This window comes from Ptychodera flava, chromosome 6 (genome assembly GCF_041260155.1).
Source record: "Ptychodera flava strain L36383 chromosome 6, AS_Pfla_20210202, whole genome shotgun sequence".
NCBI classification, from domain to species: Eukaryota; Metazoa; Hemichordata; class Enteropneusta; family Ptychoderidae; genus Ptychodera; species Ptychodera flava.
This window is the reverse complement of record NC_091933.1, coordinates 45,173,052-45,197,781: the sequence shown is the minus strand read 5'-3', so window position 1 is coordinate 45,197,781 and position 24,730 is coordinate 45,173,052. Positions and strand designations below refer to the sequence as shown.

At 37.1% G+C, this 24,730-nt stretch overlaps 2 protein-coding genes across 2 annotated transcripts in view; one reads left to right on the top strand and one right to left on the bottom strand.

The window, feature by feature from the left end:
• Positions 1 to 24,730, bottom strand: part of LOC139135935 (ER degradation-enhancing alpha-mannosidase-like protein 1) — a 492,448-nt gene that overhangs the window by 154,550 nt on the left and 313,168 nt on the right. The window lies entirely within an intron of this gene.
• The window catches only part of LOC139135934 (thyrotropin-releasing hormone receptor-like), a 54,356-nt gene that overhangs the window by 5,864 nt on the left and 23,762 nt on the right, over positions 1 to 24,730 (top strand). The window contains exon 2 of the mRNA XM_070703713.1: positions 8,166 to 8,302. The gene's annotated coding sequence lies outside the window, so the exon portion shown is untranslated. The remainder of the gene's footprint in view (positions 1 to 8,165; positions 8,303 to 24,730) is intronic.

Here is a 24,730-nt window from a genome sequence, read left to right as displayed (position 1 = left end):
TCGTCAGTGTACTGCAACTTTGCGATGCAAATAATTCATGTCGAGTGGTTCGTATCAAAGTTGCCATAAGGAATTCTCATGTTTTCAACAAGAAGGAAAAAGAAAAGATTTAAAACCCAAAAGTGATCTGAATATTCCAGATGACGCGCGGAGCCAACAAAAAGCACCGAGGCGGCCAGATACTTGTATTTGAACTGAAAGCATACATTACATTCTTATTTATATCCCACTTCACTTTCCGTAAATTGAAACGTTGTTTTTTATACGACATCGAACCAATATCGTTTACTTTTGATGTCGAATCTTCGTTGTATATATATTCTTGTCATGCTCATAGAAATAGACATCGCCAGTTTTTCGGATTACATCTCGCTTTAATGTAGCCATTATTATTGTCTCTCTATTTCAAGCATTTCGTCATTGACAAATGCGTCATGTGAAAATGACGTCAGTATGTCTACTTCGTCGACCATATAGCTTTGTCTATCATGGCTGCGTCGGTATCTTTTGATAGCGTTGGAGTTTACTGAATCGCGTAAAGTTACTCGAGGACTAAAGCATTTATTAGGAACCCGTTCCCCTCCGTAAATAATGTACTGGCTACATTGGTGAACATGTTTGATGAATGACGAATGAATGAAATGAGCCTCTGTTGAAGTGTTTGCAGTCAGAATCTACTTACCATCAATCACCTAGCCGATGTTACAATATAATGACTGCCATTACCTTTATCAAGCTGAAAACGAGCTGAGTTGTATCTTTCGCGCTTTCACGATACACAACACTAAATTTGAATTTAAGTGCAAGGGACGAAAGCCCTGCCGCGCCAAAGACTGATTCTGAGCCAATCTCGCTGTTGTACATGTAAGAATAGCAGGGTGTAATTCGAGTATTATTTTAGATCGAACACTGTGTATGCCATGGATTACAGGTAAAATTCACCCATTTTCAGAGACCAAATAACAGTTATTTCTTCATTGATGAATCTGATCATTTTCCTACAGTCTTGGGTGTATATCTACAACAGTGAGTTGCTTTGGACTATGTTGACAGTGAAACAATGTATGAAAACTGATATAATGATCGATCACATACTGAAGAAGACATGGAAAGTAATAGTCGCAATTAGCAGAAGCGCAGGTTTTGTGAATGCAATTCACTGTGCAAGAAACACAACCTGGCCCTGGCCATTTGGCGCCTACTCACAGATGGTACTACAAGAGTGTGGCTGTATCGTAGAAACACATCCCTGCGCCCTTCACTGAAGGGCGTGTGGATAAAGATAAGTCCATTTACATCGAATGATGGAGTTGTGAGGAAAAGAAAATTGAAGAAAATAAATGCTGTCGCGTGGAGTGCGATATCTCGGGTCTATATGGAAATAAAAAATTCATATCTTGTGGTACGGCAACACCAAATTGCATTTAAAGAATTTAGTTGTTGAAAATAAATTACTGCAATCACTGATTTATTAGATTTGCGAAATATTCTGGTTGATAGGCGTTGTTAAATTATGCATAAACATTCGATATATTATTTATGGTGACTCATTTTTGTTTGCGTCAACTTACAAAATTACATTAACATTTGACATACGACTTCGCTTCTTCTTAAAAATCTTCTCGATGTTTATCCAGAAATTATAAATATCAAAAGATCGGATTGTTATAAAATTAAATTCAAGGAGCTTTTATACGCTGTTGCTGCTGCTAATTTATAAAAGATTCTGCGCATGCTCTATTGGGAAGCGAATACTTCCCTTCCTCTGTAATGAACCTATCAGGCTCAGTTCTTATATAGCGTTGTCATCGGTTGGGGACGTGCACATGCGTAGTTGTACTAATGTCAATTATTATTTAATTTATTATGCCAAGTAGATCATGAATAAAGTTAGCATCTACACAACTGTGAATGACAACTATTCTCCACAAATTCTACTCCCAAATAGCAAATTAATTGAGCAAATGGCACCATGCAGAACAGATTCTAATTCATTTTCGTCAGTTCTAATTTGGAAAATTTAAGTCTGACACAATTATTTATTAAGTTAACTAGCTACGACAACTCATGCATGTGGGCATATATTAATGAAAATACTTGTATTTTCACTGACACCATCAATACAATGTAATTTAAAATTTGTATAACACCATTCTTGTTTTATCGCTATCTCTTGTTGACGGATAGTATCATTCTTTCACCTTTTCACGAATACTAATTATTGATATATGGGTGAACAGACTTTGTGGCTTTAAGGATTGAACAAACTCGATATCGAGGCTTTCTGTGATTAACACAATTTCATATAATGTTCTGTTTAAGTGAGTTGACAGGCTGACTCACGCTTGTCTGTCTTTTGCACGTATAAATGTATATTCCCGTCGCTTTGGCGGATTATTTCTGATGTAAAAGGTGCCACATTTTAGAGTTTCCGTGTGTCACTGTTACATACCATACGGTCCACCGCGATGTCTTTGTTACAAATGTTTATTGAATAGCATATGTCGGTGTACAGGGACTAGAGTTAATGCCAAAATGATGAAAAAGGTCGGAATGTTGTCTGCAAACTTACCTTTGTTACCGACATTTAAATATAATCTAATGTTCAATCTCACTTTCGGAGGAAAGTGACACAGTAAGATACACCTGACTGGTCTTCTGGGTAAGTCTATGTAATCTGGTTTGTCACTCTTGTTCGTGCTGTACGTCAATGCACATGGGGCTGTAAAGATCTAACTCGTGTCATTCGCAATATTCAAATTAAAGATCCATTAGCTGTAACCTTGTTTGTTCTGTGTATCATCTGCAGTTTCTGGTTTGAATCCCTGAACCATGAAGAAATTCCTAATGTTAGTACCCTATATGAGTATAATCTGCTTTGTTATTGTTTTAATTTTGTATTCAGGTCCTGACTAGAATACATTTATCAACAATAACAATGGTCATTTCACATATACAGGACGTGTTGGCAAGCAGAACACCGGGCATTGGTCATGATGATCGGATTATAATAAAATTTTGTTGTTGATACATTGAAAAAGAGTAGTGAAAAAATTAGTTAAAAGTTACAGCTAATGTCCCTTTAAATTGCCACCATGTGAGTGATCGATGCTTGGAAAATATGCTGTTACGTATGATCGAAGTTTCAGTTGTCGCCCGTTTGACAAAATTAAACTGAAAGTGCTTTTTACGCCATGAAAACAGCACTCCTCAGCCACGAAGATTGGAGTGATTTCCGGGTTTATATTCTGCGGAAAGCGATCCTTTGATGTGTTGAAGAGCGAGTACCATTGACAGAACTGAAGATGGCAAGCTTCAATAAGGCGATTTTGGATTACCTCCTTTACGATTCAACTGAAGTGGTGATAGACAAATATTATTTCACGAACATCAGATGTCAATTAGATTGGATGAGCTGCCTTTCTGTCCAATTGATAAGTTTCAATCTGGTAAATTAATGCTAGCAGGAAATCTTGGAGAGATTGGAAGTTATTCACCTGAACTCAAATAGTGAAGTTATTGAGCATCTCTGCGGAATGTAAAAGCCACGTTAACGTTTCCAGGGTGTATTTCAATGTCAGATCGTCACTGACCTCCGAGTAATATTCATTGCACAGCTAAGGATAGCTTGATTGACTGAATGTTTTATCGCTGTCTGTTCCATGGCTCCGCGTGTATGGTTTGCTGTGATTGTGTTTTATTAAACCAAGTTGTTGTAAGAGCGTGGAACAGCTAGCAAGGTGGGTCAAGTTAATTGGAAACACAGTACGGGGCGGGAAAGTATAGATATGAAGGTTTGCACATACACATTTTCATCGCGTTCGATTATTCATTCTGTCATATAGCGACCATTCTCTAAAGAGTTGATAGATGATGATAACGTGAATGGCATTTCGATAAGTTCGACATTTTCTCTGCGAGGCTTTCGTTTTTTTGTACTCTCATCGGAATCTTTCATATGTACATCATCGTAGAATTCAAAGAACGACTTCAAATGGGCAAGTTGAGCTTACAGGACACTTTGTACATCCGAAAACTTACTGATATCATAGGCATCTATAAATGGGTCTTCCAGGTGACGACCGATCTCAGAGCACCTTGGTTGTATTTTACCTCGATAAGGAATCGTTTCACACAAATTAATTAATACAGATATCAGTTAGTATCGCGAGAGTCGAATATTTTGGTGGCTTTGAGACCTGGTATGTGTAGAATATCGCACTCATTATTAGAGAATGGTGAGTTAGAGACCCAAGTATATGGTATTGTGTTCTTTATCATGGCACTTTACTCCTCTTTGCTTTGTTGATTAGTGTGTGATTTGTACCTCGCCTAATCCTATAGATGCGCTTTCACCTGTTGGACAGTGGAGTCAATACAAAGAGATTTATACATTCTGCTATAGCCAAAGGCGTTTTCTCTGTATGGTATTTCACATATTCATGTAGATGTGAAGAGTGACATTACATGTTTTATATGAGATTTCATTTTTGTTGTCTTTCGTCCTTTCTACTTTTTACACATTCGTCTTTACAAAGCTGCCGTAAAACCCTATAAAAACACAACACTCTTCTGGTCAATGGCGCCAAGAGACTGAAAAACGTGACAAAGGCGTGCTGAAGCCGGTTACAGTGTTGTGCCCATTGCCCACTTATCGATGCAAGCATGATCACGACATGATCAATATCGTGCGCCCTGATGAAAAACAAACTCTTTTGTCTGGCTTCATGAACCATCTGTGCTGCATATTTGATTTGACGACAGAATGAGAAACCGTGCATTCCTCATCCACACACGGCGTTTGATGAGTACTGTTGCCGTTGCAATGCTAGCTAATGACCCGTAAAATGCGACGACCTATCTCGAGATAGAATCACACTTTATGATCATTTTGCCCTACAAAGGACCTAGTAACCATCGTAGTGAATAAGTACAAGTGACAAGAGCCTTTTTACCACATTGAGATTTGGTAACTGGAAACTACCCCGGCGAAACGTAGAGGATGATGGCTTCACAACAAATCGCAACAAATTGGATAGCTGTGAATTTGACCATGAATATGACCATTATTGAACTGAAGTACACGAATTTCGCTACAAATGGATCATAGCAAAGTGAACACAAAATTTCACTTTTTACTCATTCGATATTGTGTTATGTATCGACTGCATAGCACAAGAAATTACCCACACTTCTCTCCGATTTGCAAACACCAGCGCCTACTGTTGACATTTCGATAGCATATATCAAATGATGCTTTTCAACAAAGCATACATCGATAAGTATAAAACAGAAAAAATGCAGTTTACATTTTCAGTCAGATATTGTGCTCAGAGAATTCAGCATTCGTGAAACTAAGGTCACGAACGACTTATGACGTGGAAACGTGTTTGACTTGACAGGTAAATTTAGTCACCATTCTAATGACACTCAAAGTGCTGAGTGTGACTGACAACAAAAAAATCCGACGTGATTGAGAAGAAAGATGTTTGTTAGCGAAATTTGTGAAATAACAAACATCAAAGAAGTGATAGGTTACTGTATAAAATAATAAAGAATTATCGGAAATCTCACCAACTGTTGAGTTTACTGCCTCATTCCATCAAATTCTGCGGAGAGTGAGCTGAAAGGCTCTTTTATTTATGCCAAATTATCCCCTGTGATCGTGTGAATGTAGTGTCGCTGATAAGTAAATTCAGGCTACCTTAAATTCAGACCAAGCGTTAATTCGTAGTTTATTGGTACAAACCGAAATGTTATTCAGAACCGGAAGAAGAGTGATCTCCCAACGCAAGCATAAAAAACAATGCAATAAATGTCGGTGTGTGCCACAGATTACTGTGAAAAGAAACAGTGATAGCGAGTTATTGCCGCTGTTCCTTGAACCAAAAGTACGTATACATATGTAACCCGATTATTTTGCTGCACAGCCGGACATTTTTGCTGGATAATGTTCATTCCCTGTACTTTGTGAAAGGTTGTGTGGATAGGGTGTAAAATATTGGCAACTGTTTACAGAAAGACACCCGGCCGCTTTTTGTATTGATATATAGTTTGATGGCCTTCCAGGTAATAATTCGATAACTCGCTGTAGGTTCCGATGCAAATAATGTAAACAAAAAACAAACAAACAAACAAACAAACAAACAAACAAACAAACAAACAATGCTGCATGCTTACACATTAATATAATTTACGTGATAAAGATGTAAAGTGTTAGGTCGGCAATTTGAACACATCTTGCGCATACTCAGAATCACATACGTTCTGCCAACAAACCAAACAAGGCAGAGGGCTGTAAAACAGGGCCTGCAAATATATTTAAAATATCATTTTGTCAGATAATGTACAACTTAAATAAAATGGCAGAATCAACTCATAATTTTAAAATTTTACACCGTATTAACACAATATAATGTATCATAGTTTATTGAGTCACCGAGGCGATGTCAATGCTCTGCTACTTCGAAAAAATTAACTCAGTCGATCTTATGTTGTTAAAACGTACTGCTATGAGGCGTTGTACGAGAGGGGAGGGGGATGGAAAAGGAGGGAGAGAGAGCGTGAGAAAAGAAACGACAAACAGACAGACGGAGACAGTTGGAAGCATTATCCCTACTTATAACACTGGATAGTACTGTAGGCTTTACTACATAAATTGTTCCTGGCGGAATGTTAGTGGTTTAGATTAGAGTTCCAACCAGTTCAACAACAGCCAAAGAAACAAGATAAATCCTTATAAATATCATAACACTTGCGTGCAGCTACTTACACATTGCGATAGAAGACAAAGTGAGTCGACAGTCAAACAAGTTATTTAATGGATCATTACGAAATGATATGTGTATAATGTGAACACTCTTTGCATTAGCAATTACGTGAATCGTCTCATAATTTGTTGATTAGGCAGTCAAGATTGAAGTATCACACAGATGGACTTCCGTTCTTAGTCTGGAATCTAAACATTCCATCGACTACAAGACCGTGTAAATGGAGAGGTGGCATACTTTGACAGGTTGAGAAATGTCTTGTAGCGATAATGAAATAAGAATAATGACTTTGCTTGAAGCAGACGACGTCCATTGATTGGTTGTAAAAAAGCAATGAATAACTCTCCACGGGGGAAAACAGTGAGTGTTTACAAATACTACGTGATTTACGGTGCACGAATGTTATCATCGTTTTAATAAATCAATGCCTCCATCAAAATGTACATAGGATTTTACAAATAGTAGTTCTCTAATATTTATGGTATTTGCAATCATATCTTATTCCGACGTTTGAACCCAAATACATAAATAGCACCCGAAAATATTTGGAGAGAATGGATTGTTGCGAACACAACAAATGAAGGGGAATGGTAGATCTTTGCACAAGTGTACATTCCTTTTGTACTAAATTGTGACGTCAAGTGTATTTGAAAACGGATTTGGGAAATATGGAGCTCTGCTACACGAAACAGTGACAGCCAGATGTACAAAGCTGCACATTTTTTTATTTCTAATGTTGTCAACCTTTGGTATTTGCATAACTGTTTACTTTTACTCCTTTAAAGAGGTTTGGCTCCAGCAAGATTTTGTCAGTCTGTCAAAGTTATTGACCGGAGAACTCGTCGACATAAACACAATTTACAGCTTGTCCTCCGCTTACTGAAAAAGAAAATAGAGAAAGAAAACAAACTCTGCGTTCCAATGAACAAACGTTCAAATGGTATTCCAACCAGCCAAGCATGTACTCTCTTTGTCAGAGTTGCGAGTACAGCCATGAGAAGTAAACCACAATAAACAAGGCGGAATGCTTTGCACTGGAGGAAAGTTTTTTAAGTCTAGGTTTTACAGATTGCTGATAACAAACAGAAGAACAATTGTGTGCATCGAGCACCATCTGGTTTTTTTGCGACAGTGACGTGTGATATAACTGTATTATAAATGCGACAAATGAATGTTAATGATATGGTGACTATCTTTCATTATTTACCAAATGTACATTAATACTATGGTGATCATCCTCCATTATTTACCAAATTTTATAAATTCTTGTCATGGAATGACGTCGATCACGATTCTGTATTCATTGGTAATGGATTTCTAATGGTCCAACAGCCCTATCTCCTAACCAGTTTGTTATCGCATATTGTTATCTATTTGCTTGCTATTTGATTTTAGTGTCGAAGAGAGGGAACAGCTCGCCATACAGACGGCAAGGATCACTGAATGAAATCTACACGCATGGCTCACGACACATGCCAGATAATTGCAAAGCATATGTGAAGACAGGCTACTGAATTCAACTGTAATAATAGGTGAGCCTTATATTTCTTTTTCGCAATCAAGTAATAACAACCTCTTGACTATATCATTTAAACAGTGAGGGATCACGGTATGCAATGGCGACTTGACATTTGGCATTAACAAGGATATATTGAATAAGCATACCTATTCATTTCATTTGACTGAACAAACCTTAGATGATGGATTGAATATAAGCGTTTATAGTGTATGCATTGGTTCGCGAGTGACAGCATTCATCACAGTAGTAAACGGTCTTTGCAAATGGTTGAGGGTAAGCGAAGTGTGTGTATTTCAATGACCAGAACCATGGGCGGACTTTTTACCGCGTCGCAGAGGCTGTGGAATCAGAGATCGTATCCGGGCACTTTAATCTCCCGATTGTAAAGCACACTGTAGCTTGAGAGAAGTTTCGAGTCGTTCTTCGGAACGACAAATTTCAGCTCATGTGCCCACCTACGTGTGCTTCGTTGACGTCAGTATTATCCTATGAACTGATGATAGGGCGGTGTATTGATCAATGCTGTCTGGTGCAGCGGTGTCTGCGCAGAACAATTTTTAAATTTGCCGATGGACGATGTTTGATATCCTTCTAGCAGTTTTCACTTACGGGAAGCTGTTTTTTGCAAGTCATTTAAGTTGTAAACATTAGAGGTGACTACGTCACAAAGAAATCATGGAATATCTCTCTTGTATAGTTGACTGGTATCTAAGAAAAGATTAGACTGGTAATCAGTTGTCATGGAAGAGGAAAAACGTGTGAAAATCGCATATCAAAATGAAACCGACGAAATCCAAATACAATGACAGCAGGCCATATGAAGGTTGTTACTATCTGAATACACAAGGTTATCCGGGGAAAATGGTAAAAAGTTCACGTACTTCCCTAATAGATTGTGATAAGAAATATCAAGGTTTGGTTTTAGAGAAGGTATTTCTTCCGACAGAATGTCATATAAAATCAAGATCACCGAATCGGTGTAGATGGCAATTGGGCTGGGAAATAAAAATGGCGGCCTTGAATGAAGCCCCTCTCTCGTTATAGCAATTGATCTGATTTACACTTTAATGGTTTCAAGGTAACTGTGTCGGCAATTTTAGGATCAGAAACTGACTCTCCTGATTACGAACGCTAAAGAAATAATTGACTCCGAGCTCGTGTTTGTTTTCGAGCTATCGAGTCACAGAAAGGAGTCGCCTTTGCAATTTTCAAAGTGAAGTTAAATACATCTAAAGAACGACACAGTGCACAAATCAAAAACATCGAAGGCCTTCTGTTTGCAGTTATTACACTCATGGTGTAAATTTCCGTCATTTGCATCTCGATAACTGTTTATCAATGTGGCCATGTGCATAATGAAAATCAGTATCTGGTTTTGAAGCAATCTCTCAATGCTTTCATTTACTTCAGCCAGGATACCAATGGGCATTAATCTATTCATATCAACACCAGGGTGCAAATATTCATTGAAACTGATGATCAAATATGCGATGGATTTATAGTATGATGAGATAATTGGAGAAGTCTCAATAATGTTAAACGCTTTATTTACAATGCTAATTTGGTGTTCTACATCTTTGATGATGTTTTGCCGACACACGATTTTATATGCGCAAGTTCACAGTATATGAAAAGCAAATCTGCCCTGACATGTCTATAAACATTAACTGCCTGCAGTATTGACGAAAGTTGTATTAAAATATTTGATCTATGAGTCTTTGCACCATTAGGTGTCAATTAACATTCCTATAATTCATATTTAAAACGTTTCTGAACGAGAAAAGTACAGACTAAGTGGTTACTTGATAAGAGCTCTTCAAGCTGTTACATATATTTAGGGAATATAAAAACAGAAATCATTCACTCGTTATGGGGTAAAGTACAAATTGTTGATGGAAAGTGTAACCCCATTATTTGCTTGTAGAACGTCAAATATATCGCGGTGAATCATATTCTAGGATGTCCTCATGTTATTCGTCCCACAGTTTATAATTTTGAATTATCGCAACAATGAAAGAGCAAATGAATCAATCTAAAGTATATACAGCTTTGTTCAAAGTAACCGTTTATTGTTGTTCGACTGGGGATATTCAGCACTCAGCCATCCATATTACTAACCCGTGCATTTATACAAAGTCTAACAGATTCAATGCAAAGCAATCTAATGGCCCTTGTACACATCGTGCAAATATAAATTTCCTAAAATTATGGTTAAAATAACTGTATAACATCCACAGTCTATCGTGTATGAAATCAACACGATTGACCCTTAATATTTTACCTGGGTTCTTTCATCAGAGCCATCTACTCTGAGTGACAACCATATGAAGTGCTTTCATCCGTATGCTATGACTGTACTCAAAATATACTTACCTGTTTTTTAATCGAGATAAAAGAAGTCACACGAAATGAAGACAGGGCTTTATGCACAGTACACCAGTTGACGAACTAGCATCTTGTAGCTCGTTGACGCCGCTAATGTACAGAATAATATGACTCTGTTTTGTATGCGTCAGAGGGTTTTCAAGATCCAGTTAATCAAATACACGATCATATTCTATGTACAAAAGTTTATGGGTAAGAATCAACGTTTATACAAAAATATTCTAGTCGCTAAAGTTTGCGAGTAAGATGGTGCCTTTCATCAATTACTGTGTTGTCTTAGCCTTGATTTGACAACGCCCGCTAAAGAGTAATTTTAACAATAAAATTACGGGTATACTTACACGGGTGTAGTGCATGTTCGAGATCTTACAAGATCGTGTAATGTACAATATAATTAACGTCGGACACCTCAACTTTCAAATGGTAAAACGACAGTTCTAATCTTCTTAAAGATAAACGTTAATGAAAACGTTGCTCTCTGACAGGTTGATTCATGTACTCAAATGAATATCTCTCTTCATATCATACATGTGACTGATGAAAAAACCCACAATATCTAATTCGCACATCATAAATAAACAATATGAATATCCCATAATTCCCTTCTGATCACGTAAATGGAAACTATGATCCTACTTATCAGTCAACTTAATGACCCAAATTGTTGCTTTCTCAAAATCTGCTCGAATTCGTTCGGTCGACAATACTCTAATCCATCGTTCACTCGTCGTAACCATCTCATAAACAAGCAAGCATGAATAACGCAGAAGCAAAAGTAGCCTTAACCGGATTGTGCGGTTGCAAAAGCCATGACTGCTTGTTTCAAAGGTAGCAAACCGAAAGTATGTTACGTGATTAGATGCAATTGCCCAACAAAAATGGACGTGTCGTTGATAGGTTTGAATACTTGCACCCTTCAGCCATAGATACCTAAAGAATTCGCAGCAACTGAGTTCATGGTCGGGAAGTCAGATACTTAGTATTATAGCGCCAGGTAAACGTGGTATAGCCATAAAAATGTACTGAACTGCTATTCATTTAATTGAAAAGAGAGTTATGAAGTGTTTCCAAGGAAGTGACAGAGCGTGTTTTTCCGTATCAGAGATATACATGTGCGTGACAATGCAGAATAACATTGACGGATACGCTGTGCAATCATGTACTTGTAAAGCGTATAAAGACAAGGTTTCCTTTTTCTCAGTTGCCTAGAAATGTACTCGCACTCTTCAAATGATAATCTCGGTTCAACGGTTGATTTGCGTCTGAGCTATACCCTGGTACAACTGAGTGTAATTCTATGCCTCTTACCATGGTAACCCTATCTCTGTGACGCAACTAATTCTAAAAACACACAGTGGATTGGCCTATTCCATGAAGAGTCAAAATTCATAAAAATAAACCGTTACCCTGCTCTACCGACGATCAAGCAGCACTAGTATCATTAACCGAGGTGGGTTTATCAAAATTCACCCCACATTTGTAAAACGTAATATTACTACTCACAAGTGGGGACCATTTGATTTTACTGCCTGTTGTAATGTATATTGCCAGGCTTGTATATTTCAAAATTGCGAGAAAGACATAAAGCAAGAAGATCGCCCTTGGGTATTTTAAGGTCAGATACTCATTATGAATCGTCGCTACATTTGCAGTCTTACTAACCCCACGTCTTTTGAAGAAGAAACTAGCCGTGAAATGTGTATGTGGGCCGACCTTTGTAGTCGTAACATCGAGACAAGATGCCTGACGCGTATATCGAGCCTCGTCCTTTCCCCTAGCTTCTGTCTGAAGATTGATTACCCGTGAAAGAAGTCACACAAACTTGCCCCTTGCAGTTCTTATCTTCTGATAACTAATACCAAGAGTCAATCCATACTTTTCGGATGTAGATCAAATCAAATTGTGATTTTAATAACTACCAGCAGCAATATCAAATAACACTGGCAGCACCGAAAGAAAATCAATCTTCCGTATTGTTCGATAGGAGAAGTTTGTGCAGTCTCCTGGTATGAGGCATGACAAGGTTAAGCAACCAACGACAAGGCAAGATTGAATGTATGAATGCTTGCTTCAAAAGCTATTACTGTGACCTGGTCTCTCGAAGGAGCTGGTAAAAATCATGTGCAGAGGTTTACAGCGTAATTAGAATGAAAGATCGCGTGATAGGAGTTCACATTTACAATTCACATGGATCTCGTTTACTCGTATAATGGATAGTCCTAGACAGGATGGTTTCTTTCCGTACAGCCTTGTGTTAGAATGTGTTGTTCAATGGATCTGTAGATTTATAAGCATTGGAGCGGTTGGACCTGATCTGAAAACACTCAAACGTCGTTTGTCATTGGATGGTAACCTGTCTACTGGATAATTTACGTCGAGAAACACCACGAACTGAAGCCCTATCGATCAATGGGGTCACGACCCCGAGGCAAAACAAGCTAGGGGTTGACAGCAAATTAGTTTGATTTGCTCAATCGATAAATTATGCCCCTTGACAATATCCCTGTAGACAGTTTACATATGTTCATGAAAGTAACAAAAAATACTTTGCTCGCTTTCAAAAACCAATTTACGAGAGAAATAGCATGATAGAATGATCGAGTGACATTGTTACAACTGCGATTAGTAGAAGCTGATACTTTATTGGTGATAGATTAGACGGCTGTGACATCTATAAACCAAACTCGTTTGATACATGTTAATGGCAAGCTCGTTAGAGTAAATCTGCGGTAATATATATATATATATATATATATATATATATATATATATATATATATATATCTATCTGTGTATCTATGAATGTCTCCATTTGATTTGTAAGTGAAGAGTCGGCATATGTGTGTAATCCCTTTGTATTTCTTTATACACTCGGTCACTGCGCAAATGCAAAAATACTCGCTGAATGACATTCAACGATAATGACGGTCGGTGTTTATTTTTCCCACTCTTTTAAAATCTTCTCGAAAAGATTTTAAGACACCAACGTAAGTTTCCGATTACAGCGTTTCATTTCACTGCACTGAAATCGTTTCCGCATTCAAGCGAATCAAAAAGTAGAACTGAATTCATGTGAACTGCTCTGCCGTGCAATTACGAAGATTACAACGCGATATGTGCACGATTCAAAATCCTGGTTAAGTAAGAGAGACACAAGTAGGCTATGCCCTAAATCATGTGACAAACCTTTTAGTAAATCCATAAAAGAAATTATTTTACCACGTTCTGTGAATACCCTTCCGGCTGTTTCTACATGTACATACATGTACTTGTGGCAAAAAATAGAAATTCATACCCTATGAAAATATCGGAAGGAACTTTCGTCAAGGTTTCAAATCGACATTCAAGACGCGACTAAATCTTCATTCTATGTTTTAAGTCTGAGACGGCACATTGTTGTCGGTTTAAACAAAATGTCAAAGATCAAGCACGCTTTCCCAGACAATGTTGTGGAAAAGTCCTTTCAGAAAATACCGACAAATCTCATTGCATCTTAGAAGGATATTTTGAGAACTCAACTTCAAAGTATCTAAGAGTAACTTGTGGATCTATTAGTGATCGGCAGACTCATAATTAGAACGGTGGCTTGTTCTTTATAGTCACGTAAACTCAGACGACTACCAACTACTGATCTTTAAACAATCGATTGTTGTCATCTTATTTTGTCGCTTTCGCAGTGTTCTCAATTAGAACTAAAGGGTTAATCCAGTGAGATTTATGAACGTCCGATAGAATAGCAGTAAACGCATGATGCAGCTACCGAAAATATATCACGGTGTACGAAACCCCCCTCGAAAACCTTATTCACTAGAGTGTCAAGTAAGTTTTTAGATGAATTTTTAAATTCCTCCGCGTCACTGGATCTATTTGCGTGGGGGGTAATTTATCACTCCTTTAAAAACTCTTTGACATGAAAACGGCTTGAGCATAATCAATCTCCTCCTTTGGACGAATGGACGTGATTGGCGGTAGCAAATGTGCCGTCAAAGTCTGACGTGTGTTGAATTTGATATCTCGCATGGCGTTATCGTATTTTTCCTGGATTATTGGGTTCTTAATTGGAAGCTCCTTTACCTGGAGGGACGGGGTCAATTCAAATGACCAGCTGGGACAAATGTCGACAACCTTATTGATTTTACATGATTTATATAAATTGACCTTCATAGCTGTCCTGACGCCTCAGAAATCATACTAAGTTCACCATTAGTTTTCCTGTGACAGAGGAATTAGCTGATCTCGTTACAGAACGATAGCGGTGCTTTGAAATTCTAACTGCGTCTTTTTAAATCCCTGTTAGTGACTTTAAGCCTTCTGTATCATTCATTTGATACTAAATTGAACATTTACCCATCTGTGTACACACGCAGTCACTTGAACACAACGGCATATACTTTATTTTATAAATAAATAAAAGGACTCCTCAGATTACGTAATGACAACCCCCAGACAATAAATCAATACCATAGCAGAGAGCTATTTGTGAGAAATATGCAGTCCAATGATGTACACTGTTCGAATACAATTATCACAGAGTAAATGGCCATGAAATGCCGATGTGCTGACAAACACGGCTAGAAACTCCAATATCTGCCGTTACGGTAGGAGAACTCATTTATATGTGAAGATTTGATTAGACACGTCTTTGCTGTGCAAGACTCTTTTCGAGTCGGAAAAAATTGCCATGATTACCCATGGAATAACACTCGCGTTTTGAGGAATATTGAAATGTGAAATAAATGAAGGCTACTTCTTCTTCACAGAAGGTACATTGTAAATGGTATTCTTTATGGCTTTGAAAGCTACAGGGGAAACGCGACCTTTTATACTTTGAGGAGCATGCGTATTCCACTTCACAGATGTCAAAAATCGTCTATCCCTGTTCATGTCACTATTTCATTTCACTAATAACCTGTGTAATACACATGTGAACACTGAAGTCATTTATCAAGATTAGCATGATATTGAAGACACTTTAGACCATTTTCAAATTCGATTCTACGGTGAATCCATTAATTTTGTTGCACTCATGTTTATCTTGAACAAACATCTGATTCACACTGTATCATCTCCTGCCGGTTTTGCTTGCAACAATCGATGTGTACACAGTGTGATAGGTTTAAATTGTTTGATAGATGTGATCTGTAATTACTTGTGCAAATCACAAATTGGCTCAAAAATGCTCGTGAAATCGCCCGCTTGTTGCTCTACCTTCCGATCTGCATAAGACATTTAGAGGCGAAGTTGCCGTGTTTACCGACATGTATACTGCAGATTCGAGTTACCAGGACGACTTTTTACCATCGTGCAATAATTGCAGGAAAGCTGAAATCTATAGCAGAGTGCTCGACAGATCTGTCATCGTTAGCGAGTTTCCTCGGGCTCAAAATACGGTAAAAACGTCGTTAAGCCTTTTATGAATTTCAAAAATACTAAATGATGACTAGTGTCGCCGTTTTAACTGGAGGCTTTCCTGTACTTATGACATTTTAATTGCAAGAATGAGAGTGACATATATATGCAAGCAAGAGTGGAGCGTAAAGGATGGCTGTGCGTCATAAAGCTTTTGATAATTTACATGCGCTAGTGTAAGTGGTTAAAGCGATGCCGATGTCGGTTGGATTTTTTCCCTCAGAAACATTTTACATTAAGTGCTTAACAAGAATGGTAAATATACCCTCGGATTGCACTCATCAGAATCGTAGTGGTCGCCATGGCACCAACACAGTCGACAAAGTAACAATGATTCGGCTACAATGAAATGAAGATGTTACTAAGTGAAATAATGTATACAGTGAAATCTGTGTTAAGATACCCTGTCGCTAATCCGAGTCCATGTCTATTATAGACAGTTTTTGTGCCTGTAGTCAGAAGTTACACGTGTATGAGAATTTGCCTTCGACCAAGGAAATCTGCCTATGAAGGACCTTCAATACAACATAAAACAAGCCAAATAATCGGTATTTTTAAAGGTAACAATATGCGTTAATAAAGTTTGATGAATCTTGCAATCAGAACGATCTTGAAAACTTCTGTCGAAAGATTGCAAGGTGCATGAAATGTAAGTAATACACACACACACACACACACAACATATATATATATATATTATACATATACATATATATATATATATATATATATATATATATATATATATATATACATATATACATATATATATATGTAAAATAACAAATTACTCAAAGTACAAAGTAATAATATTTGTTACGTAAGTCTCATGCATCCTGCAATCTCTCTGAGGATTGCAGGATGCATGAAACTTAAGTAACAGATATTATTACTTTGTACTTGAAGTAATTTGTTATCATTTATAACGCTCTGCTTTCCGCATCGAGCACTGTAATTTCCCACGAGTACATCTGTATACTTCTTCGATATATATATATATATATATATATATATATATATATATATATATATATATATATATATATATATATACACACAAATTACTCAAAGTAAAAAATTATAATATCTGTTACTTAAGTTCCATATTTCCTTCAATCTTCAGACAGAAGTAAAAGGAATCCTAGCTCTACACACTCTCATTTATATGGTTGGAACTATTATCTTTCTACGTGATGTTTAAAATTGATGAATAATATTTGTTTTTGTGGCGACATTTTGAAGCCACCTCAGAGCGTTTGTTTAACGAACGCCCAGAGTTGGTTTCACAATGTCGCCACTAAAACAAATGGTACGTCCCAAACATATAAATGAGAGGTTGGAGGTTGTGATCGATACCCAACATAGCAGCTAATCGGATGGTCCATTAATTGGACTAAAGCGTCACTACGTCATGAATAATTTTGGTACAGTCAAAAAGCAACACACCTTTTCCATTCTATTACTGAATTCCAAAATAAGAACTAATCATTTTCATCGGTTAGCCCTACGTCATTCAATATTCATTCCATCTTGTTGTACTTGGGCCTCAGCCCAAGTACATTTGTTTTCATTCCGTGGGAAAAAACTCTGTAAGGTATAACCATTCTTGGCTGAGACCAGGGAGGGCAAAATGTCTTGGCTTCATCTTTCTTGGCATAATAAATGTCGTAATGATGTTAACTGAATGGAAGTGCTGCTCTCAGCCAGTCTTGAATAAGTGAGATGTGAATTTTAATGCTTCTCTATCTGAGTTTTTGCCACAAAATCTTCTGAATATAATCAAAATGTGCATCGAAATGCAACAATTAATGCAACCTCCGTTTCCTAGGCGATGGCACGACCCTTGCTACACCCACTGGACGAGCCAAAGTGGGAGGGGTAATTTCAGTTTGGTCGAACAAGAGGGCTCGAGACCAGAATTTAACATTTAAACTTGAAACATGTTTAATCGCTGACAAGATGTGGACTAGTGTTAATCGAAGTAAAATTGTGAAAAGGAAAGGTTTTATATCCCGGACACAATGAAAAACATTACGACTGGAAACTGTACCCCCAGTTGAGAATAGTAATGCCCACAGCGATGGAGAACACTTATCCTTGAGCTGAGAAAACCAGACCATCATTTCGAAATAGAGCTGCAGATTCGAGAAGCTCGTTCAAAATAGCTAGGTACACCCCATAAGGGGTGGTTTCGAGTTTTGAGGGCAAATTTCGCCTCCTTCATATAGAAATCGTACGTTTGTTTTTCCAGGAGAACACACCATTTGACACAAAATTTGCATGTAAAGGGGTCGCCAGTAAGCACGTGGTCAAATCTGGCATAAAAAAACAATATGAAATGTTGGGTAAAGCCAGTCCAAAATAAACTGATTTGAACTTTTGTGTTTTGTAATTTATACCACTGCAGTAACATTACCTTTTTTTGACAACATCACACAATGTAATACGTTTTGAAACTGAATACTCCGACGTATTCTGTGTCCCCTTTGCTAAAAAATACGGTATGCCGATTACCATGTAAGGAGATGATGACGTCAAGACAGATTTGTAGTGCGTTTGGTCCTTGATGGTGCACGAAGTTTTGTCAAGGTAGCTTGTGTATTTATTTCCTAAATGGGAGAGATTAGGGTCGATCTAAACGAAGGCCGAAGAATGTTATGATCCTCTAAGCGAGCTGAACTCTAACGCGAATGGTTGGATAATTTGGAGGATGTCTAGAATGATCTCGTCTCATTAAGATTATTTGGTGGTCAGTATTGAATTTCAACTGCGTCACAAGTTTGCGAAATGAGTATTCCGTCGAACTGTCAACGAACGATATTTTAGAAATCTGGAGACATGGCACATCGCATTTTTATTTTAATATTTTATATTTTACAAAAGATGTAAGAAGCAATGATTTTGTCGAAAATTCTGAAAAAAATATAGTAAGATTTGATCGCGAACACATTTTCACTTGGGGTCAACTAGCTCTGCGTACGATGCTGTGTGTTCCGCTACAGCTAATCGCCCCGCTCACCACAGCCCTGCAAAGACCCGTACGCGTACGTAGGGTCGGTGACTTCAAATCCATTTTGGGACTTGACGTAAAAAGCCAAATTACTGCCGAAATTCAGCGTTCTTGGGCCCAAGTCGTATCCCAGCCTACCTCAGCTACTCGATCGCTTCCAAAAATGACAGTCTTTTATTCACTTCTCGTAAATAACCGTCGATGTCGGCAACTCGCTAGCCCTGCGTACGATGCTGTGTGTTAGCTGTAGCACATAGCATCGTACGCAGGGCTAGGGGTCAACATGGGGTCGCAGCCATGTTGCCTCAAAACTTATTTCTGTCTGCACTCAAAACTCAAAAATGTCGGATATGAACCTGAAAGATCGATGCAATTTTGTCAAACTTCGGCGAAATTTCAGCATATAGACAAAATTTCATCTAGGTAAGGTAAATTTACTGAAATTTGATCGACAAATAATCCTGAGCTTGAACGTGACAGCTCGCCTTCTCCGGGAAGCTGCTCATACACAGTTGCCCATATGGCCAGGTTTATGAGATTGTTTTCAAGCGACGGCGGCAGACCGTACGGGCTCTGGATATGAACCTACCGCCGGTGTAGCTGTAATAACTGTTGCTTGTTTTTTAGTCCAGTCAATCTACGAGATTTTGGCACCTAACCCACCACAAATTGCAACAGAATTTTTTCTTCAGAATGCATTTTAGTGAGGTACCCAGAACAACATATTAAAAGTTTACTCGAATCCACCTTGGGGAAATATGTCTAATTTGCATAAATCAAATATGGCTGCCAGCCATCCGACAAAATAGCATAATTGGCCATATATCACATATTAAACAAGCTATTTCAGTGATTTCAAAGTCTGACACTAGTTATTTGGCTCAGGGAATCATTTTGGAGGTCTTAAGTTTCATATAGGCACTTCATTAATTTGCATAATTCCAATATGGCGGCCAACATTCCTACAAAAAGACATTTTCGGTCATATACCACATATTAAACTAGCTCTTTCAGTAATTTTAAAGTTAAAAGTATATTTCTTAGGCATGGACAAACGTTTTTCGAGATGCAATGATTTGCATAGGCAATTTGTTAATTTGCATAAATCCAATATGGAGGCCCCATACCTACAAAAGACATTTTCTGTCATATACCACGTATTAACCCTTTGGGCGCCAAGGTCTAGTTTTGTCAACTTTATAAATAAACCACGGTCATTTTTCTGCCTTTTGCCAAAATTTTGATAAAAAAATGTAGCTGATGAAAAATTATATCCATTTGGTCAAAAATTATGAAAAAAACGTACAGAAAAGTTCGCAGAAATTGGTAAAATATTGTATAAAAATTTTTGCGTAAAAATTACAGCAGTCAAAGGGTTAAACAAGCCATTTCTGTGATTTCAAAGTTTACAGTATATTTCTTTGGCATGGACAAACAATTTTCGAGATGTAATGATTTGCATACTTAGGTACATTGTTAATTTGCATAAATCCAATAGGGTTGCCAACATACATACAAAAGACATTTTCTGTCATATACCACGTATTAACCCTTTGGGCGCCAAAGTCTATTATTGTCAACTATATAAAATGTATCACAGTCAATTTTTCTGCTTTTTAAATTTTGATAAAAAACTGTAGCTGCTGGAAAATGATATCCATTTGGTCAAAAATTATGAAAAAACGTACAGAAAAATTCACAGAAATTGGTAAAATATTACATTAAAATTTTTGTGTAAATAATTACAGCAGTCAAAGGGTTAAACAAGCTATTTCTGTGATTTCAAAGTTAAAAGTATATTTCCTTGGCATGGACAAATGATTTTTAAGGTGCAATGATTTGCCTTGGCACTTCGTTAATTTGCAAAATCCAATATGGCGGCCAATATACCTACAAAAGTCATTTTCTGTCATATATCATGTATTGAACAATCTATTTCAGACATTTTGAAGTTTAAATATATTTCGTGAGCATGAAGAAACACCTTTTGCGGTTCAATGTTTTTAAAAGACACTTTGATAAGTTTCAGAAATTAAATATGGCTGCCAAATTAATGACCAAATAGCTTCTTATATAAATAAGGTTTTGTAGAGATTTCAGCAACCGGAATATCAAGAAAAAACTGTTAAGAGGGCACTTCACCCAATGCAGCGTATTTTGCTCAAAATAATTTTTTTCCAAATATTCATCCAATTTGATTAATTTGTTAACCCAAGATTAAAATGGTTAGGCTCACCTTTTAGCTTGGCAAGCAGTCGTAAGTTGCATGATATAGAAGGGGTAATTTATGCAAATTTATGCAAACCACCCGATTTTCTGCTTCCATTTTATCCGAATTTCAAGATTTGCAAAGAATATAAATCTAGTCTGGCTAGGTCAAATTTTCTGAAATTTTCACATTGTGTTTTAAAGGTTATATAACAAAACAACTATTTTGTTTTGCAATAAAATTCTGATGCAAAAAATGTCAGACTCTTAAAAACTTGATCAACACATAAACTCACAAAAAATTGAAAATTGAAAATTAATTCAAACAGCTCATCAGCCCAACAGAATCCAACTGTTACACGATACAAGCATGTACATCTGGAAAATGACACTTGGAAAAATGACTCAAGATGTACTTGTTTGTATTGTGTAATAGTTGGATTCTGTTTTTGGATCAATTGTAAGCCTTTGCTAAAGCATGCAGTTTTCCGATTTTTTTGAGTCTGTGTGTCCATAAAGTTTTTATGAATCTGACATTGTTTGCAATAGTGCTAAGTTTCAATGTGTGTGTATTATGGCATTTTTTATTTTGGTCATATCATTTTTTCTGTTTTTTTGCTTTGTTGTGTTTATTGTATTTTGGCTGTTATGTGTGATGACTTCTTGCCTGTCATCTAGGGGATCTTATAAGGATGCACCCATCCATAAGAAGGGGTTCAGTCTAAATTAAAAACTAAAGATTTTGAACACGTCTTTTTTAACAGTATACATTACAGATTACATGTTTTGACACTGTACAGAGTTAAACACCCATACAAATTACGAAAATGCCGTACACAGATGAATCCAATGTTATATTCAGAAAGAGAATATATTATTCAGAAGACTAACAATCATTAACAGTCGTCATATATAGAAAAATTAAAATTTTAAAAATACCGCAATTATACAGTGTCGCTCAAGTTTGATCAGAATTGGTACATACCAATGATCAACAATAAGTGTTGTTTCTATCTGTTCAGTGCAGGAAAATTCTACGTTGATGTTATGACAATGATTTCTGCACATCCAGAAAACAACAAGAAATATTTAAACCAGAAAAACAAGAATGACAAAAGTAAATAACGTCTGAAACTTTAGGTACTGGAGGTCAACTTAGCAACATGCATAGCAGAGAATGTTTCAACCATGGATGTACAAAAATAGACATCCATGGTTTGAGCAGGTCTGTTAATATGTCACAGTTCATAAACAATCACAGGAAATGAATAATAAGCTGTTTCAGTTACTGCCACCACTCCCGCACATAATAGGTACCCTGCATACAAATAGGTTAAAGGTCAAAAACCTCTTACTCAGATGTGTGCGCTGTTTCAGTTATTGCCACCACTCCTGCAAATTTGCAGGATTTCCCCTTTTTCTTACCTCATTTGCATATTTTTGACAATGAAACAACGTCACATCTCAACCCCTGCAACTACCTGTACACCAAAATACTGAGATGGTAGCTTTGGCGGTATGGGAGCCTTTGCGTGTGACGGACATACATCCGCACATACATTCCTACATACATACATACATATACATACATACATACATACATACATACATACATACATACAGACATACAGACATACAGACGCCATAGACTCACCATATAAGCTCTCTTTGGTATTTATATCAATACCAAATATGAGCTTAAAATGAATGTCGAAGGACTTAACAGTTTCTTCTTAATAGTTTCTTAGTGCTAAACACTATACCAAACCCTTATTTATATAAGAAGCTATTAAGCCATGGGGCATTAATATGGCAGCCATATTTAATTTATGCAAATTATCAAAGGTTCTTTGTAAAAATTGAATCACTAAAAGTGTTACTTCATACCCAAGAAATATAGTAAAAGTTTAAAATCACTGAAATAGCTTGTTTAATGCGTGGTATATGACCGACAATGTCCTTTGTAGGAATGTTGGCCACCATATTGGATTTATGCAAATTAACAAATTACCTATGCAAATAATTGCATCTCGAAAATCATGTGTCCATGCCTAAGAAATATACTCTTAACATAAAAATCACTGAAATAGCTTGTTTAATGCGTGGTATATGACCGACAATGTCTTTTGTAGGAATGTTGGCCGCCATATTGGAATTATGCAAATTAATGAAGTGCCTATATGAAACTTAAGACCTCCGAAATGATTCCCTGAGCCAAATAACTAGTGTCAGACTTTGAAATCACCGAAATAGCTTGTTTAATATGTGATATATGGCCAATTATGCTATTTTGTCGGATTGCTGGCAGCCATATTGATTTATGCAAATTAGACATATTTCCCAAGGTGGATTCGAGTAAACTTTTAATATGTTGTTCTGGGTACCTCACTAAAATGCATTCTGAAGAAAAAAATTCTGTTGCAATTTGTGGTGGGTCCAACCCTATTTTGACTGGACTATTTTAGTGCCCACGGACGAAGTCCTGGGGGAGTTATAGGTTTGGTCATGTCAGTCCGTCGTCCGTCTGTTCACGCAGATATCTCAGACATGCCCTGGTCAATTTCTTTCAAACGTTGCACAAGAATAGTACCCAACCCCATACAGATGCACGTCGATTTGTTCACAATGCGATCGAATTTGGCCGTGTTAGAGGACTTTTTAGTTTACACCTCCATAGACTCCCATGTATAAGGCAGTTCTCCATAGACTTTCATGTATAAGGCCAAGAAAAATAAAAATTTAGTTTCTCATCGTATTCATATTGCCTAAAGGATGCAGTGACACAGTTTTTTGTCCCCACGGATAAAGTCCAGGGGGCTTATAGATTGGGTCATATCCGTCTGTGAGTCCATCAGTGAGTCCATCGGTTCACGCAGATATCTCAGACATTTTGACAAAATATCATGTGACCTTGGTGACCTTTGACCTCAAATATACATTATTGTCCATAACTCAGTAACCACAAGTGCTAAACCTTTCATATTTGGTATGATGGGACACCTTATGACGCCACATACTGTACCTCATTAATTATGCGCATATCTAATTTTGAGCGAGCCAATAGAGCTAGAGGTCTGATTTTTGGTATATAGGGATAAGTTAACAATATAATTTGTTTGACAAAACGTCACGTGACCTCAATGACCTTTGACCTCAAATATACATATTTGTCCACAACTCAGTAACCACAAGTGCTACACCCTTCATATTGGTATGATAGGACACCTTATGACACCATATATTGTACCTCATTAATTATGCGCATATCTTATTTTGAGCGAGCCAATAGAGCTAGAGGTCTGATTTTTGGTATATAGGAATAACTTAGCAATACAATTATTATGACAAAATGTGACGTGACCTCAATGACCTTTGACCTCAAATATATATATTTGTCCAAAACTCAGTAACCACAAGTGCTACATCCTT